General features: G+C 44.2%; 1 long non-coding RNA gene across 1 annotated transcript in view; it reads right to left on the bottom strand.

The window, feature by feature from the left end:
• Nucleotides 1–2,323: 2,323 nt before the first annotated feature.
• Nucleotides 2,324–17,624, bottom strand: part of LOC307181428 — a 914,212-nt gene continuing 898,911 nt past the window's right edge. The window contains exon 5 of the long non-coding RNA XR_013826750.1: nucleotides 2,324–2,368. This is a non-coding gene — a long non-coding RNA (uncharacterized lncRNA). The remainder of the gene's footprint in view (nucleotides 2,369–17,624) is intronic.

The following is a 17,624-nucleotide window of genomic DNA, read 5'->3' as shown; positions in this document are numbered from 1 at the left end:
GCAAGAAACAGATTTCAAGAGATAGATTGGACTCGTCTTTAACGCACATGAAAAGCGGCAGAATTTCGACAATGATGCAGTTGGCCCAAAAGGGCGTATGCGTTTTTTCCTGATTATATCCAGGAAAAAACGCATACGCACTTTATGGGCAACGAAGCAAGCAAGCAATGCAAATGTGCACAACAAAGAAGTCTCACTTCCCACCGGTCAAAAGGGCCATCCTAAAAAATTGTAAAAACCAGAAATGCAGGACAGGCCATGGAGAACAGGGAGCCTTTATACGCTGATGGGCAGTGTGTGAACTGCCGAGAGCCACTCTGGAGAAGTGTATGGTGGTTCCTAAATCATCTAAAAAACAGAGCTACAGAGCATAGGACACTTCCAATCATGGGAGTATATCTAGGGAAGTCTAAAAATCAACAAGACACAAACACACCACAGTTTAGGGCTACTCTGTTTACAAGAACCTCAACTTCAGTACACCTTAAATATCCCAGGAAAGAGAACAATGGATAAAGAAGATGTGGTACTTATGTACAATGGAATATCTCTTCACCATGAAATCAATGTAATAAGGCTAGTAGAAGGATAAAGAGTGGATTTAGGTCCGATAATACTACTTGAAATAAGTCAAACAGAAAAAGAAACATATCATAAGATATCACTTATAGAGGGAGGGTAAATATGGCTGCACAAGAAATGAATTACAGAACAGAACAGTGTCTCACATTTAGAAAACACACTTATGTCAGCTTAAGGGGAAAGGAGAGGTGGGGTGATGCATAAAACCAGAGTTTGGAATTAGCACAGATACCGTTCAATAAACCAAATAGGTATTAGACAAGATCTACACCTTGCTCAATGAACTGGCCTCAACACACCCTATACACCGCAGAGAAATATATCTGAGGAATAAGAATCTTAAAACCCATGTATTGATATATCTCCATAAGGGAATCAAGTGTGTGCAGAGCGGCACAAACACAGCAGTGAAAAGGAGCTAAACCCCATTATAGAAATAAATTTTAAAAACAAAACGCTGAAACAATGAAAGAGAGAAAAATTCTTACAAAATTCGCTCAGGGGCTGTGATGCAACCTGGATTGACCACATATAAACCCACAGCTGGATAAGACATAAGGCTGGACACTTGGGGCTGACAGGATTGGTGAGCTTTGGTGAGCAACTGCCGAAAGTTTAATGCAATACTTCATGCTACTCATTCCAAGGGTCCCAACACTCCAGGTTGAAGGGAATCTTCCTACAGCTAAACCATGCTTGGGAAACCCAGCGACTGGTATACCATATGATCGGGAAAGGTTTCTAAAACGCACCTCATTTTTCCTCTCCTGGGGCTCCGGATCGACATTCCAGCCGCTTTACTAACAACATCCCCACATGGAGTCAATGCCTTTAAGTTCTGGTATCGCACAGTCTGCAGTTAGTGCAGAGGATGAATGGGAATAGGGGGAACCAGTGAGAAACTAGCTGTAGCGGTTTCAATGGGCACATGTCACTCTAATATCACATCAGTAAGAAGAATTAACCAAAGGCACAGCAAGGTGCCCCAGAAGAAAAATAGGGCTTCAAGGAATCCTGTGGTTATGGGGCAAGACCACAAAAATAAGAGCTAAAAAATGGAGCTAAGGGCCACTGCAATTCAAAAACCTGCAGAGTTATAAAGGCCAACTATTTTTAAAAAATATATTGAGGTAAGGCTATGAAGAGGCATTGAAAGCAAGGCAGAATTGCAGGAAACCGATTTCAGGAGGTAGACTGGAATTGCATTGAAAGCATATGAAGAGAGTCAGAAACTCGACAATGATGCACTTGGCCAAAAAGGGCGTATGCGTTTTTTCCTGAATATATTCAGGAAAAAACGCATACGCACTTTTTGGCCAACCAAGCAAGCTTGCAAAGGAAATCTGCACTACAATGAAGTCTCACTTCCACCTGGTCAAAAGGGCCATCTGAAAAAAGTGTAAAATCCATAAAGGCACGACAGGCCATGGAGAACTGGGAGCATTCTTATGCTGATGGGCGGGATGTAAATTCCCAACAGCCATTCTGGAGAAGTGTATGGTGTTTCCTGAAACATCTAAAAAACAAAGCAACAGAGCCTAGGGCACTTCCACTTATGGTCCTATAGCTTAGGGAAATTAAAATCAAAAAGACACAGCCACCCCAAAGTTTGGGACGGCTCTGTTTACAAGAACCTCGTTTACGGTACAAGTTCAATATCGCAGAAAGTGAAAAATGGATAAAGAACTTGTGGTACTTACGTACAACGCAATATCACTCAGCAATGAAATCTATGTCATCAGTCCCGTAGCAGCATAATGAGTGGATTCCGGTATGATGATTCGAACTGAAATAAGTCACACAGAAAAGAAACATCATAAGGTATCACTAATACACAGAATGTGAACTTGGCTACACATGAACTGAATTACAAAACAGAACAGTGTCTCAAGTTTAGAAAACCAACTTACGCTTGCTTAAGGGGGAAGGTGAGTTGGGGTGCTGCATAAAACCAGAGATTGAAATGAGCACAGATAAAGTTCCTTAAGCCAAATATGGAATAGACAAGAGCTACTCCTTGCTCAACGAAATGGACTCAACACCCCATATTAAACGCCTAAGAATGTACCTGACTAGTAAGTATCTTAAAACCTATGGATTGCTATGTCTCCGAAAGAGAATCAAGCGTGTGTACAGGGGCATAAACGCAGCAGTGATAGGATTGGAGAGGTTCGGTGAGCAAATGAAGACCCTTAGAAGTCATATTGCATGGTACCCATTCCACGGGTTTCAACTACCCAGGTTTAAGGTATTCCTCCTTCAGCTAAAACATGCATGTGGAACCCCGAGTATGATCAACCGTGTGAACGGGAGACGTGTTCAAATATGTCTCAGTTTTCGTACCCTGGTACTCGGGTGCAACATTCCAGACCCTTTACTAACACTCTCCCAACTTGGAGAGTCAGCGCCTTTAACCTCCTGTTTGGCCCAGTTTGCAATTTCTGCGGAAGATGAACAGGAATAGGGAGAACCAATGAGAGGCTAGCTGGAGGTGTCTGGACGGGCAAATTTAACTCTCATTTCCCACCAGGAAGAGGAAATAACCAAAGGCTCAGCGTGCCGTGCCGGAACCAGATTAGGGCCTGAAGCCATCCTGCGGTTTTGCGGCCAGATCAAAAGAAAGCGAGTTGAAGAAAGGAGCTCAGGGTCTCTGTAATTCACAAACCTGCAGAGTTATAAATGACAGCTATCGTCCAAAAATATACTGAAGTAAGGCTTCCAAGAGGACTTGAAAGCGGGGCAGAATTGCAGGATACCGATTTCAGGAGGTAGACTGGAATTGCATTGAAAGCGTAGGAAAAGAGGCAGAACGTCCACAATGATGCACTTTGCCAAAAGGGCATATGCGTTTTTTCCTGAATATATTCAGGAAAAAACGCATACGCCCTTTTTGGCCAACCAAGCAAGCTTGCAAAGGAAATCTGCACTACAATGAAGTCTCACTTCCCCCCGGTCAAAAGGGCCATCAGAATAAAGTGTAAAATCCAGAAAGGCAGGACAGGCCATGGAGAACTGGGAGCCTTGTTATGCTGATGGGCGGGATGTAAATTGCCAGCAGACACTCGGGAGTAGTGTATGGTGTTTCCTGAAACATCTAAAAAACAAAGCAACAGAGCCTAGGGCACTTCCACTTATGGTCCTATAGCTTAGGGAAATTAATATCAAAAAGACACAGCAACCCCAAAATTTGGGACGGCTCTTTTTACAGGAATCTCTTCTATGGCACAAGTTAAATATCCCAGAGAGCAAATAATGGATAAAGAAGTTGCGGTACTTCTGTACAACAGAATACCACTCAGCAATGAAATCTATGTCACCAGGCCCGTACCAGCATAATGAGTGGATTGAGGCACGATGATTCTAAGTGAAATAAGTCACACAGAAAAAGAAACATCATAAGGTATCACTAATTCACGGAATGTGAACTTGGCTACACATGAACTGAATTACAAAACAGAACAGGGTCTCAAGTTTAGAAAACCAACTTATGCCTGCTTAAGGGGGAAGGTGAGTTGGGGTGCTGCATAAAAGCAGAGTTTGAAATTAGCACAGATACCGTTCCATAAGCCAAATATGTAATAGACAAGAGCTACCCCTTGCTCAACGAAATGGATTCAACAATGAGGTATCACCTCACACCTGGTAGAATAGGCATCATTGAAAATCTACAAACAAAAAATGCTGGAAAGGGTGTGGAGAAAAGGAACCCTCTTCCACTATTGTTGGGAATATAAATTGATACAGTCATTATGGAGAACAATATGGAATTTCTTAAGAAACTAACAATAGAATTACCATATGATACAGCAATCCCAGTACTGGACATATACCCAGACAAAACCATAAATCAAAAAGAGTCATTCACCGCAATGTTCATTGCATCACTATTTACAATATCGAGGTAATAGAAGCAAGCTAAATGCCCACAGACAGACGAATGCATAAAGCTGTGGTACATATATAAAATGGAATATTACTAAGCCATGAAAAGGAATGAAATTGGGTCATTTGTAGAGACGTCGATGGATCTAGAGACTGTCATACAGAGTGAAGTAAGTCAGAAAGAGAAAAACAAATCTTGTATATTCATGCATATATGTGGAACCTAGAAAAACTGTACAGATTAACCATTTTGCAAGGCATAAATAGAGCAACAGATGTAGACAACAAACGTATGGACAACAAGGGGGGAAAGCTGTTGGGGGGTGGTGGTGGGAGGAGTTGAGAGACTGGGATTGGCATGTATACATTTATATGTATAAAATAGATAACCAATAAGAACCTGCTGTATAAAAATATAAAATAAAATTCAAAATTAAAAAGAAATAAAATTTAAAAAATAAAACAGAAAAAACAATTATTCCCTGCACATACATGTATTTATATGAATAAATTATTTCCATGCTTATATCTGTAAATACAAAAAAGAGGAATAAAATCTACCTTGAACCAAAAACGAAAAAGAGAAAAAAAACACAGAACCCACCAGTTACACAGAGGAAAACCGTATCAGGGCACTTGCTCCAGTTGTAAACAATTCTGAAGTTGGTCAGTGGTGGGGAATCGTCTCCCATTCAGCCAGCAGCCCCCACGCAACAAGCGTCCTCATTGCAAAGCTGGGGCACCGTGCCGAGGCATCTGTGAGTAAACGTGAGCTGAGCCCCAGGCCAGTTGCTGCTGAACTATTCCCACCCGTCCCAGGTAAAACACCTGAATATATACAAGGACTTGAAAGCCTAGAGGAAGGGCCATAGAGCCACACGAGTGACAGCATGCCGGCCGGCTTGGTGCCTGCAGGCCAGCCAGGATGGTCCTGGCCCTGGGTGCTCTTCTGGAAGATTTCCATTTCCCTGCCTGAGATACCCGTCCTGTCCCTGCCCCCACTGCTTTTTTCCTTCCTCACCTCTGCCCAGGGAGAAATTCCAGCAGCAGGTATGGGTGACACATCCTCTTCTTTAGCAGGTGGCAGCCTGGCAACTGCTGCAGAAAGTCCAGCAGAGCCCCACTCACACTAGGCCACCCACAAAGCCGTGGCCTCTCACTCCCTCCCACCAGCCCAGCCCCGAGACTGCTGACAGGGCAGAGAAAATGGCGTCAGGCACGGCTGCAGGGGCTCTTGCTGCCTGGAGTGGTATTTATATTGATCTCAACCCAGGCACACCTGGGGAGGGCTGGCCGGCAGGTAAGGCTGCCCAGGTCGGCCAATCATCACCCCTCAGGGGCTCACAGTTGCAGAAAATGGAACTTGCTGAACCGGCCAGGTCCAAGGAACAGGTGTGGGTTCCTGAGAGTCAGGATAGACAAGGGGCTGCAGCTTTGGCTTGTTTTCTAATCATTTTATCTGGCCCATGAGTGGGAGACAACTTCAAGAAAACCCTCTCCTAATGAGAGGAAACCAGGAGTCAGGGAGAGGAGGGGTGGGTGGTGGTTGGAGACAGAGGCCTGGTGCCCCGGGTGCAGTGGAAGTCTCTGGAAGACCAGGTGGAGGGAGGCCTCACGGAGTGATGCCCAGGGTCACAGACCTGTCGCAGCTGCTGTTTGTTAGTTCAAGTCCTGCTCTGAGGTGCTCTGTGTCAGCTCTGAGCGACAGGTGAGCTGGGGGTGCTCTGCAATGAGGGCTATGTGCACGGTTCCTGTGTGCCCAGCCCTGCCACGGTACCTGCAAGGGTAGCTCTGTATCCTGGGAGGGGCCTGACCACGAGAGCCCCGTGGGCTGGGGTGGGGGTGGGGTACCTGCCCAGGTGAGCTCCATATTCTGGGATTGGTCTGACCACGAGAGCCCCATGGGCTGCTGGGGACCTGGTAAAGGATGTCAGGACAGTCAGTGAAGCCACTGAGGATATACCTCCAGTTGCTCCTAATTCCTACACCCTGCTGGTCATTCTACCAACCACCAGGACATGGTATTCTGTATTAGTCTTCAATGATGCCTTCTTTTGTATTCCATTAGTCCCAGAGTCACAAGAAATTTTGGCTTGTGAGTGGCAGGACTCAACATACAACTAAAACAATACTTCCGGGCCGTCTGGCCCCAAGGGTGCAAAAATTCCCACACCATCTTTGGGGAAAGCTTAGCTAAAGACCTAAAAGTTCTACCTCTGGAAAAGGAAACCCTCCTTCAATATGCAGACGACATTCTGATCACCAGCCCTACTAAGGAGGCCTCTGAACTACCAAGCCAATAAAGGATAGAAGTTGTCCAAGAAAAAGCTCAAATATCACAGACTGCGGTGACCTGCCTGGGCTTCATTCTCACAGAAGGTCAGAGAAGCCCATCCCAGGAAAGGGAAGAAACCATTTTCAGCCTTACCCCTTTCTAAAACTAGAAGACAGCTTAGGGGTTCCTGGGGAGGCCAGGGTTTGCTGCTTCTGGATCCCTAACTACAGTCTACTAGCTGGGCCTCTATATGAAACACTGAAAGGAAAAGATGATGATCCTTTTGAATAGAATCCAGAAGTGGCCTTTCAAGAATGGAAAGAGCAGTCAATTCAGACCCTTGCCCTGGAACTCCCTAATTTAGCTAAACCCTTTGACCTTTACATTCCCGTTGAAAGGTGAATCGCCATTGGAGAATTAGTGCAAAAACTGGGACCACTTGAAATGGAACAATGCAAGAATGCCATCCAGGTAGGATAAACTACGGTCACTAAGGGGCTTGGCCCACTGCCACATCTGGCCAAGATACTGGCGGTATCTAAAAACCTGGAAATCAGCAGCCCAAAAGGCCACCTCCCTCCTAAGGGAAAAGGACCCCACATGGTGATCCTAACCACCAACCATGCCCTGAAGTTGCAGGGTTCGCTCCGTGGGCACACCGACCTCGAGTGAGGAGGCCCTCCAACTCCAACATCCAGAGAGATAACCGGGGGCAACAGGGCACCATGACGACTCGTGTGAACATCACTTGACCTGGAGTTTCTCTCATAAAACAACAAGAGTGTGTCCCAAAAGAGTAGACTACTGCTTGCAGGACTTACTGCACCCAGAGGGGAGCTAATAATCTTGGCGGGGGAACAGTATACCACACTGTCACCATAGAAAAGCCTACAGACACCGTGATGATGGTGGCCAATAAGACCGGCTGGACTCCTGTTTACTTCAAAAGGCTGTTGACTCAGTAGCCATCATGGTCCTTGGTCACCACTGACCCTGGACTGTCTGGGAGTTGAGCGGGCAGGGCTCTGACACCTGGTGCTGTTTGTACGTTAATTCAGGGGCCTAACTGAAGAAAGTGCAGACTACTGGTCAGAGCATCTAGGCTGGCAGAGACGGTCAGCCTAAGGTGGCCAAACAAATGTGGGGCGGGGTGAAACCGGCCCCCACAGCGTCTCTGCACATCTCTTTCCTGGACCCTTAAAGGTCATTAGAATCTATAACACTTCCAATGCTGGTGCTCAGGTGGACGAGCAGGGAGGCAGGGGTCCTGGGGACAATCAACGTCACCGGGAGGCTGCTGGGGAGAAGCTCTGACCCTCGCCCCAGGGTATGAGGGCTCCCAACTCAGCACTCAGCAGTTACAGAAGAAGGGTCTGCACCCTCAGCACTCCAAGAATGAGGAACCGGACAAAAGGCAGAGGAGGGGTTTGTCCCCAGCAAAGCCCATTAAAAATCCCTGGGAGATAAAAATAGAATCTGGGCAATAAAGTCAAGTCTAACCTTTTTTATCCTTTGTGCTTTGTCTAATTTCACGTGCTCCTAGGGTCCCGCATGCAGAGGTTCCACACCCGGCACTTCAGACCAGATTTCCTAGTGCAGAATGGCTGGGTCGACACCTCAGCTCCTGGGGCCCAGTGCAGACTCCACGATATAGAGCCTGAGCTACAGCCAACCCGGCCCTCGAGAGCTCCGCCGCCTCCCTCCCTCCCACTGACTCTGACAGGATCTCTACACAGCAGCCCAGTCCACAGCCCACGGGGTAGTGCATGCTCTCACCTCTCCATTCTCTGATCAAAATATAAAGTTTCCTTTGCTTGTGAACCAAACTCAGTCTCGATCTGTTGGCCCCAATGACACTGGGCAGGGGGACACTTGTTGGGGTCCACTCTGGAGGATCAGTAACAGAAATTGAGACTATTGTAACCTCAATGAACAGATGTGTGAGCCAAACTGTAGTTAACATAGAACAGTGTATAAGGCTCGGGTAAAATAAGATGTTTTTAACACTTCCATTTGATATTTCCATCACTTTTTATAAGCAAGTTCAGTGAAAAGGTTTGTCTTATTTGTCAGGTCAATATTAGAGAAACGAAGTGATTTCTTTCCAAGGATGTACAGCTAATAATCTTGGTTAAACCTTCAATCTTGTTTTAAATGCTTTTCCATTGAAAATGATACCTCTCTTTCAGCTCCCCCATTTCTGAGAAGTATAAAATCTTATAATTTATTATTACCAAAGGGGAAAGGTGGGAGGAGGGATAAATTAACAGTTTGGAATGAACACATACACACTGCTATGTATAAAATAGATCATCAACAACGAACTACTGTATAGCACAGGGAACTACACTCAACATTTTGCAATAACCTATAAGGGGAAATAATCTGAAAAAGAATAGATATTTTTATTGACATCATCTATCAATGACAGTTAAAGTGTAGCCTAAGGGAAGCTGGTGGTGAGTGCTTCTGACCCTGAAGACTTCAATCATCTAAAGTTTGGACTCTGCCTACTTCCCAAGGCCCTTAATGAACATATGTGTAGCCGTAGCTTAAAAACTTCCCCAGTTTGGGTTTCGGGGAGACACTGATTTTGAAAAAGCCCTGGTGTTCTCCTTACATGAATGGGACTCTTCCTACTGCTAAAACATGTCTGTCACACCCAGAGGATGGTATACCGTCTGATCGGGAAGAGTTTGGAAAAGGCATCTCATCTCCTCATCTCCTGGTGCTCGGGTTCACCCCTCCAGCGTCTTTACTAACAGTCTCCCCACTTGGAGATGTCAGCACTGTCAACATCCTGTTGCATACAGTTTGGAATTTGTCCAGAGGATGAAGCGGAAGGATGAGGAACAATGAGAGACAAGTCCTAGGTGTTCAGACAGGCACATGTCACTCTAATTTCCAATCAGGAAGACGAATTGACCAAAGGCTAGGGTTGCCCATGGAAACAGTATAGGGCTTGAGGAAATCCCGCTGCTTTGTGGCCAGTTCCCATAAACACGAGTTGAACAATGGAACTCAGGGGCAGTAAAATTCACAAAACTGCAGAGTTGAAAATATCCATCACTGAAAAATGTCTTGAGGAAAGTCAGAGAAAAGGACTTGTAAGCAAGGGAGAATGGCAGGAAAGGGATTTGAGGAGGTAGAAAGGACTCGCCATTAAGCACAAGAAAAGGAGCTGAACATTGCCAACATTGCAGTTGGCCAAAAAGGGTGTATGCGTTCTTTTCTGTATATATTCAAGAAAAGGGCATACACTTTTTTAGCCAACCAAACAGGTGGGCACTGGAAGTCAATACCACAAAAGATATCACTTCGCATCAGTCAGAAGAGCCATCCTCATAAAGCGTAAACAACAGAAATGCAGGACAGGGCAACGAGAAGAGGGAGCCCTGTGAGACTTATAGTGGAAATGTATATTGCCAACGGCCATTCTGGAGAAGTGTATTGTGTTTACTAAAGCATCTAAAAAATGAGCTACAGAGCATAGGGCACTTGCACTCATGGGCGTATATCTTGGGAAAAACAAAAATCGAGAGGACACAGGCACCCCAATGTTTACCCCCTCTCTGTTTAAAAGATCCTTGACTAGGATATAACTTAAATGTCTCTGGAGGGAAAAAATGGATAGAGATGTGGTACTTAGGTAGAGTGGAATATTATTCAGCCTGGAAATCAATGAAATATGGCCAGTTGTAACAACTCCGGAGGAGTTACGTATGATCATTCTAAGTGACAGAATTCAAAAAGAAAAAGACACATATCATAAGATATCACTTAAAGGTGGAATCCAAAATGGCTACACATGAAATAAATTACAAAACAAAAACATAGTCAAATATGTAGAAAACACGCATAAGGCTGCTAAACGGGAAAGGTGGGGAGGGGTGAGGCATCATCCAGGAGGTTGAAATTAGCAAAGATACCATTCCAAATACCAAACTGATAATCAACAAGGCCTACACGGTAGCTAAAAGAACTGCACTCAGCACACTCAAGTCACCGGAAAAGAATATATACGACTGGTAAGAATCTGAAAAAGAATTTATTGATGTCTCTCTGTACGTGAATCAAGTGGATGTACAGCAGCAAGAAACAGAGCTTTGAAAATCAGCTGTAACCAATATAGTAATAAATTGAAAAAAATAAACGACAGAGAGACAGAGAAAACCTCTTACAACTTTTCCTCAGGGACGGTGATGCAACATGGATTGAACACATCTAGACCCACAGCAGGATGAGACATAAGGCTGGAAACTGTTTGCGCTAAGAGAAATGTGAGGTTGGGTGAGGAAATGCACACCCTTTAAAGTAATACTACCTGGTACCCATTCAATGGGTCCCAAATCTGCAGGTTCAAGGGATCTTCCTACAGCTAAAACATGCATGGAAAACCCAGAGGACTGTACACCATGTGATCGGGAGATGTGTCTAAAATGCACCTCATTTATCCTCTCCTGGTGCTCCTGTTCACCATTCCAGCCACGCTACTTAGAATCTCCCCACTTGGAGAATCAGCACATTTAAACTTCTGTTTCACACATTTTGCAAATTGTGAGGAGGATGAACGGGAAGAGGGGGAACCAATGAGAGAAGAGTTGTAGGGGTTTGGACGGGCACATATCACTCTAATTTCCCATTAAGAATAAGAATTAAAGAAAGGCTCAGCCTGCCTCGCCGGAGCCAAAATAGGGTCTGAAGCAATCCTGCGGGTTTGAGGCCAGCTCACAAAAGAGCAACTTAAAAAATGGAGCTCAGGGTCACTGCAATTCACAAACCTGCAGAGTTATAAATGAAAACTAACGTCCAAAAATATGTTGAGGTAAGGCAAAGAAGAGGATCTGAATGCAAGACAGAATTGCAAGAAACAGATTTCAAGAGATAGATTGGACTCGTCTTTAACGCACATGAAAAGCGGCAGAATTTCGACAATGATGCAGTTGGCCCAAAAGGGCGTATGCGTTTTTTCCTGATTATATCCAGGAAAAAACGCATACGCACTTTATGGGCAACGAAGCAAGCAAGCAATGCAAATGTGCACAACAAAGAAGTCTCACTTCCCACCGGTCAAAAGGGCCATCCTAAAAAATTGTAAAAACCAGAAATGCAGGACAGGCCATGGAGAACAGGGAGCCTTTATACGCTGATGGGCAGTGTGTGAACTGCCGAGAGCCACTCTGGAGAAGTGTATGGTGGTTCCTAAATCATCTAAAAAACAGAGCTACAGAGCATAGGACACTTCCAATCATGGGAGTATATCTAGGGAAGTCTAAAAATCAACAAGACACAAGCACACCACAGTTTAGGGCTACTCTGTTTACAAGAACCTCAACTTCAGTACACCTTAAATATCCCAGGAAAGAGAACAATGGATAAAGAAGATGTGGTACTTATGTACAATGGAATATCTCTTCACCATGAAATCAATGTAATAAGGCTAGTAGAAGGATAAAGAGTGGATTTAGGTCCGATAATACTACTTGAAATAAGTCAAACAGAAAAAGAAACATATCATAAGATATCACTTATAGAGGGAGGGTAAATATGGCTGCACAAGAAATGAATTACAGAACAGAACAGTGTCTCACATTTAGAAAACACACTTATGTCAGCTTAAGGGGAAAGGAGAGGTGGGGTGATGCATAAAACCAGAGTTTGAAATTAGCACAGATACCGTTCAATAAACCAAATAGGTATTAGACAAGATCTACACCTTGCTCAATGAACTGGCCTCAACACACCCTATACACCGCAGAGAAATATATCTGAGGAATAAGAATCTTAAAACCCATGTATTGATATATCTCCATAAGGGAATCAAGTGTGTGCAGAGCGGCACAAACACAGCAGTGAAAAGGAGCTAAACCCCATTATAGAAATAAATTTTAAAAACAAAACGCTGAAACAATGAAAGAGAGAAAAATTCTTACAAAATTTGCTCAGGGGCTGTGATGCAACCTGGATTGACCACATATAAACCCACAGCTGGATAAGACATAAGGCTGGACACTTGGGGCTGACAGGATTGGTGAGCTTTGGTGAGCAACTGCCGAAAGTTTAATGCAATACTTCATGCTACTCAGTCCAAGGGTCCCAACACTCCAGGTTGAAGGGAATCTTCCTACAGCTAAACCATGCTTGGGAAACCCAGCGACTGGTATACCATATGATCGGGAAAGGTTTCTAAAACGCACCTCATTTTTCCTCTCCTGGGGCTCCGGATCGACATTCCAGCCGCTTTACTAACAACATCCCCACATGGAGTCAATGCCTTTAAGTTCTGGTATTGCACAGTCTGCAGTTAGTGCAGAGGATGAATGGGAATAGGGGGAACCAGTGAGAAACTAGCTGTAGAGGTTTCAAAGGGCACATGTCACTCTAATATCACATCAGTAAGAAGAATTAACCAAAGGCACAGCAAGGTGCCCCAGAAGAAAAATAGGGCTTCAAGGAATCCTGTGGTTACGAAGCAAGACCACAAAAATAAGAGCTAAAAAATGGAGCTAAGGGCCACTGCAATTCAAAAACCTGCAGAGTTATAAAGGCCAACTATTTTTAAAAAATATATTGAGGTAAGGCTATGAAGAGACATTGAAAGCAAGGCAGAATTGCAGGAAACCGATTTCAGGAGGTAGACTGGAATTGCATTGAAAACATATGAAGAGAGTCAGAAACTCGACAATGATGCACTTGGCCAAAAAGGGCGTATGCGTATTTTCCTGAATATATTCAGGAAAAAACGCATACGCCCTTTTTGGCCAACCAAGCAAGCTTGCAAAGGAAATCTGCACTACAATGAAGTCTCACTTCCACCTGGTCAAAAGGGCCATCTGAAAAAAGTGTAGAATCCATAAAGGCACGACAGGCCATGGAGAACTGGGAGCATTCTTATGCTGATGGGCGGGATGTAAATTCCCAACAGCCATTCTGGAGAAGTGTATGGTGTTTCCTGAAACATCTAAAAAACAAAGCAACAGAGCCTAGGGCACTTCCACTTATGGTCCTATAGCTTAGGGAAATTAAAATCAAAAAGACACAGCCACCCCAATGTTTGGGACGCCTCTGTTTACAAGAACCTCGTTTACGGTACAAGTTCAATATCGCAGAAAGTGAAAAATGGATAAAGAAGTTGTGGTACTTATGTACAATGCAATATCACTCAGCAATGAAACCTATGTGATCAGGCCCATAGCAGCATAATGAGTGGATTCCGGTATGATGATTCGAACTGAAATAAGTCACACAGAAAAGAAATATCATAAGGTATCACTAATACACAGAATGTGAACTTGGCTACACATGAACTGAATTACAAAACAGAACAGTGTCTCAAGTTTAGAAAACCAACTTACGCTTGCTTAACGGGGAAGGTGAGTTGAGGTGCTGCATAAAACCAGAGATTGAAATGAGCACAGATAAAGTTCCTTAAGCCAAATATGGAATAGACAAGAGCTACTCCTTGCTCAACGAAATGGACTCAACACCCCATATTAAACGCCTAAGAATGTACCTGACTTGTAAGTATCTTAAAACCTATGGATTGCTATGTCTCCGAAAGAGAATCAAGCATGTGTACAGGGGCATAAACACAGCAGTGATAGGATTGGAGAGGTTCGGTGAGCAAATGAAGACCCTTTGAAGTCATATTGCATGGTACCCATTCCACAGGTTTCAACTACCCAGGTTTAAGGTATTCTTCCTTCAGCTAAAACATGCATGTGGAACCTAGAGTATGATCAACCATGTGATCGGGAGACGTGTTCAAATATGTCTCAGTTTTCGTACCCTGGTACCCTGGTGCAACATTCCAGACGCTTTACTAACACTCTCCCCACTTGTAGAGTCAGTCCCTTTAACCTCCTGTTTGGCCCAGTTTGCAATTTCTGCGGAAGATGAACAGGAATAGCGAGAACCAATGAGAGGCTAGCTGGAGGTGTCTGGACGGGCAAATTTAACTCTCATTTCCCACCAGGAAGAGGAATTAACCAAAGGCTCAGCATGCCGGGCCGGAACCAGATTAGGGCCTGAAGCCATCCTGCGGTGTTGCGGCCAGCTCACAAGAAAGCGAGTTGAAGAAAGGAGCTCAGGGGCACTGTAATTCACAAACATGTAGAGTTATAAATGACACCTATCGTCCAAGAATACACTGAAGTAAGGCTGCCAAGAGGGCTTGAAAGCGGGGCAGAATTGCAGGAAACCGATTTCAGGAGGTAGACTGGAATTGCATTGAAAGCATAGGAAAAGAGGCAGAACGTCCACAATGATGCACTTGGCCAAAAATGGCGTATGCGTTTTTTCCTGAATATATTCAGGAAAAAATGCATACGCCCTTTTTGGCCAACCAAGCAAGCTTGCAAAGAAAATCTGCACTACAATGAAGTCTCACTTCCCCCCGGTCAAAAGGGCCATCTGAAAAAAGTGTAAAATCCAGAAAGGCAGGACAGGCCATGGAGAACTGGGAGCCTTGTTATGCTGATGGGCGTGATGTAAATTGCCAACAACCACTCGGGAGAAGTGTATGGTGTTTTCTGAAACATCTAAAAAACAAAGCAACAGAACCTAGGGCACTTCCACTTATGGTCCTATAGCTTAGGGAAATTAAAATCAAAAAGACACAGCCACCCCAAAGTTTGGAACGGCTCTGTTTACAAGAACCTCGTTTACCATACAAGTTCAACATCGCAGAAAGTGAAAAATGGAGAAAGAAGTTGTGGTATTTACTTACAAAGCAATATCACTCAGCAATGAAATCTGTGTCATCAGGCCCTTAGCAGCACAATGAGTGGATTCAGGTATGATGATTCTAACTGAAATAAGTCACACAGAAAAAGAAACATCATAAGATATCAGTAATACACGGAATGTAAACTTGGCTACACAGGAACTGAATTACAGAACAGAACAGGGACTCAAATTTAGAAAACCAACTTATGCTTGCTTAAGGGGAAAGGTGAGTTGGGGTGCTGCATAAAACCAGAGATTGAAATGAGCACAGATAAAGTTCCTTAAGCCAAATATGGAATAGACAAGAGCTACTCCTTGCTCAACGAAATGGACTCAACACCGCATATTAAACGCCTAAGAATGTACCTGACTAGTAAGTATCTTAAAACCTATGGATTGCTATGTCTCCGAAAGAGAATCAAGCATGTGTACAGGGGCATAAACGCAGCAGTGATAGGATTGGAGAGGTTCGGTGAGCAAATGAAGACCCTTTGAAGTCATATTGCATGGTACCCATTCCACGGGTTTCAACTACCCAGGTTTTAGGTATTCTTCCTTCAGCTAAAACATGCATGTGGAACCCAGAGTATGATCAACCATGTGATCGGGAGACGTGTTCAAATATGTCAGTTTTCGTACCCTGGTACTCGGGTGCAACATTCCAGACGCTTTACTAACACTCTCCCCACTTGGAGAGTCAGAACCTTTAACCTCCTGTTTGGCCCAGTTTGCAATTTCTGCGGAAGATAAACAGGAATAGCGAGAACCAATGAGAGACTAGCTGGAGGTATCTGGACGGGCAAATTTAACTCTCATTTCCCACCAGGAAGAGGAATTAACCAAAGGCTCAGCGTGCCGTGCCGGAACCAGATTAGGGCCTGAAGCCATCCTGCGGTGTTGCGGCCAGCTCACAAGAAAGCGAGTTGAAGAAAGGAGCTCAGGGGCACTGTAATTCACAAACCTGCAGAGTTATAAATGACAGCTATCGTCCAAAAATAGACTGAAGTAAGGCTGCCAAGAGGACTTGAAAGCGGGGCAGAATTGCAGGAAACCGATTTCAGGAGGTAGACTGGAATTGCATTGAAAGCATAGGAAAAGAGGCAGAACGTCCACAATGATGCACTTGGCCAAAAAGGGCGTATGCGTTTTTTCCTGAATATATTCAGGAAAAAACGCATACGCACTTTTTGGCCAACCAAGCAAGCTTGCAAAGGAAATCTGCACTACAATGAAGTTTCACTTCCCCCCGGTCAAAAGGGCCATCTGAAAAAAGTGTAAAATCCAGAAAGGCAGGACAGGCCATGGAGAACTGGGAGCCTTGTTATGCTGATGGGCGGGATGTAAATTGCCAACAGACACTCAGGAGAAGTGTATGGTGTTTCCTGAAACATCTAAAAAACAAAGCAACAGAGCCTAGGGCACTTCCACTTATGGTCCTATAGCTTAGGGAAATTAAAATCAAAAAGACACAGCCACCCCAAAGTTTGGGACGCCTCCGTTTACAAGAACCTCGTTTACCATACAAGTTCAATATCACAGAAAGTGAAAAATGGATAAAGAACTTGTGGTACTTATGTACAATGCAGTATCACTCAGCAATGAAAGCTATGTCATCAGGCCCGTAGCAGCATAATGAGTGGATTCAGGTACGATGATTCTAACTGAAATAAGTCACACAGAAAAAGAAACATCATAAGATATCACTAATACACGGAATGTAAACTTGGCTACACAGGAACTGCATTCCAAAACAGAACAGGGTCTCAAATTTAGAAAACCAACTTATGCTTGCTTAAGGGGAAAGGTGAGTTGGGGTGCTGCATAAAACCAGAGATTGAAATGAGCACAGATAAAGTTCCTTAAGCCAAATATGGAATAGACAAGAGCTACTCCTTGCTCAACGAAATGGACTCAAAACCCCATATTAAACACCTAAGAATGTACCTGACTAGTAATTATCTTAAAACCTATGGATTGCTATGTCTCCAAAACAGAATCAAGCGTGTGTACAGGGGCATAAACGCAGCAGTGATAGGATTGGAGAGGTTCGGTGAGCAAATGAAGACCCTTTGAAGTCATATTGCATGGTACCCATTACACGGGTCTCAACTCTCCAGGTTTAAGGTATTCTTCCTTCAGCTAAAACATGCATGTAGAA

The sequence above is a fragment of the Stenella coeruleoalba genome, assembly GCF_951394435.1.
Source record: "Stenella coeruleoalba genome assembly, contig: scaffold_102, whole genome shotgun sequence".
In the NCBI taxonomy this organism is placed as follows: domain Eukaryota; kingdom Metazoa; phylum Chordata; class Mammalia; order Artiodactyla; family Delphinidae; genus Stenella; species Stenella coeruleoalba.
Note: the sequence above shows the minus strand (reverse complement) of the source record. Positions and strands in the feature narration are given on the sequence as shown.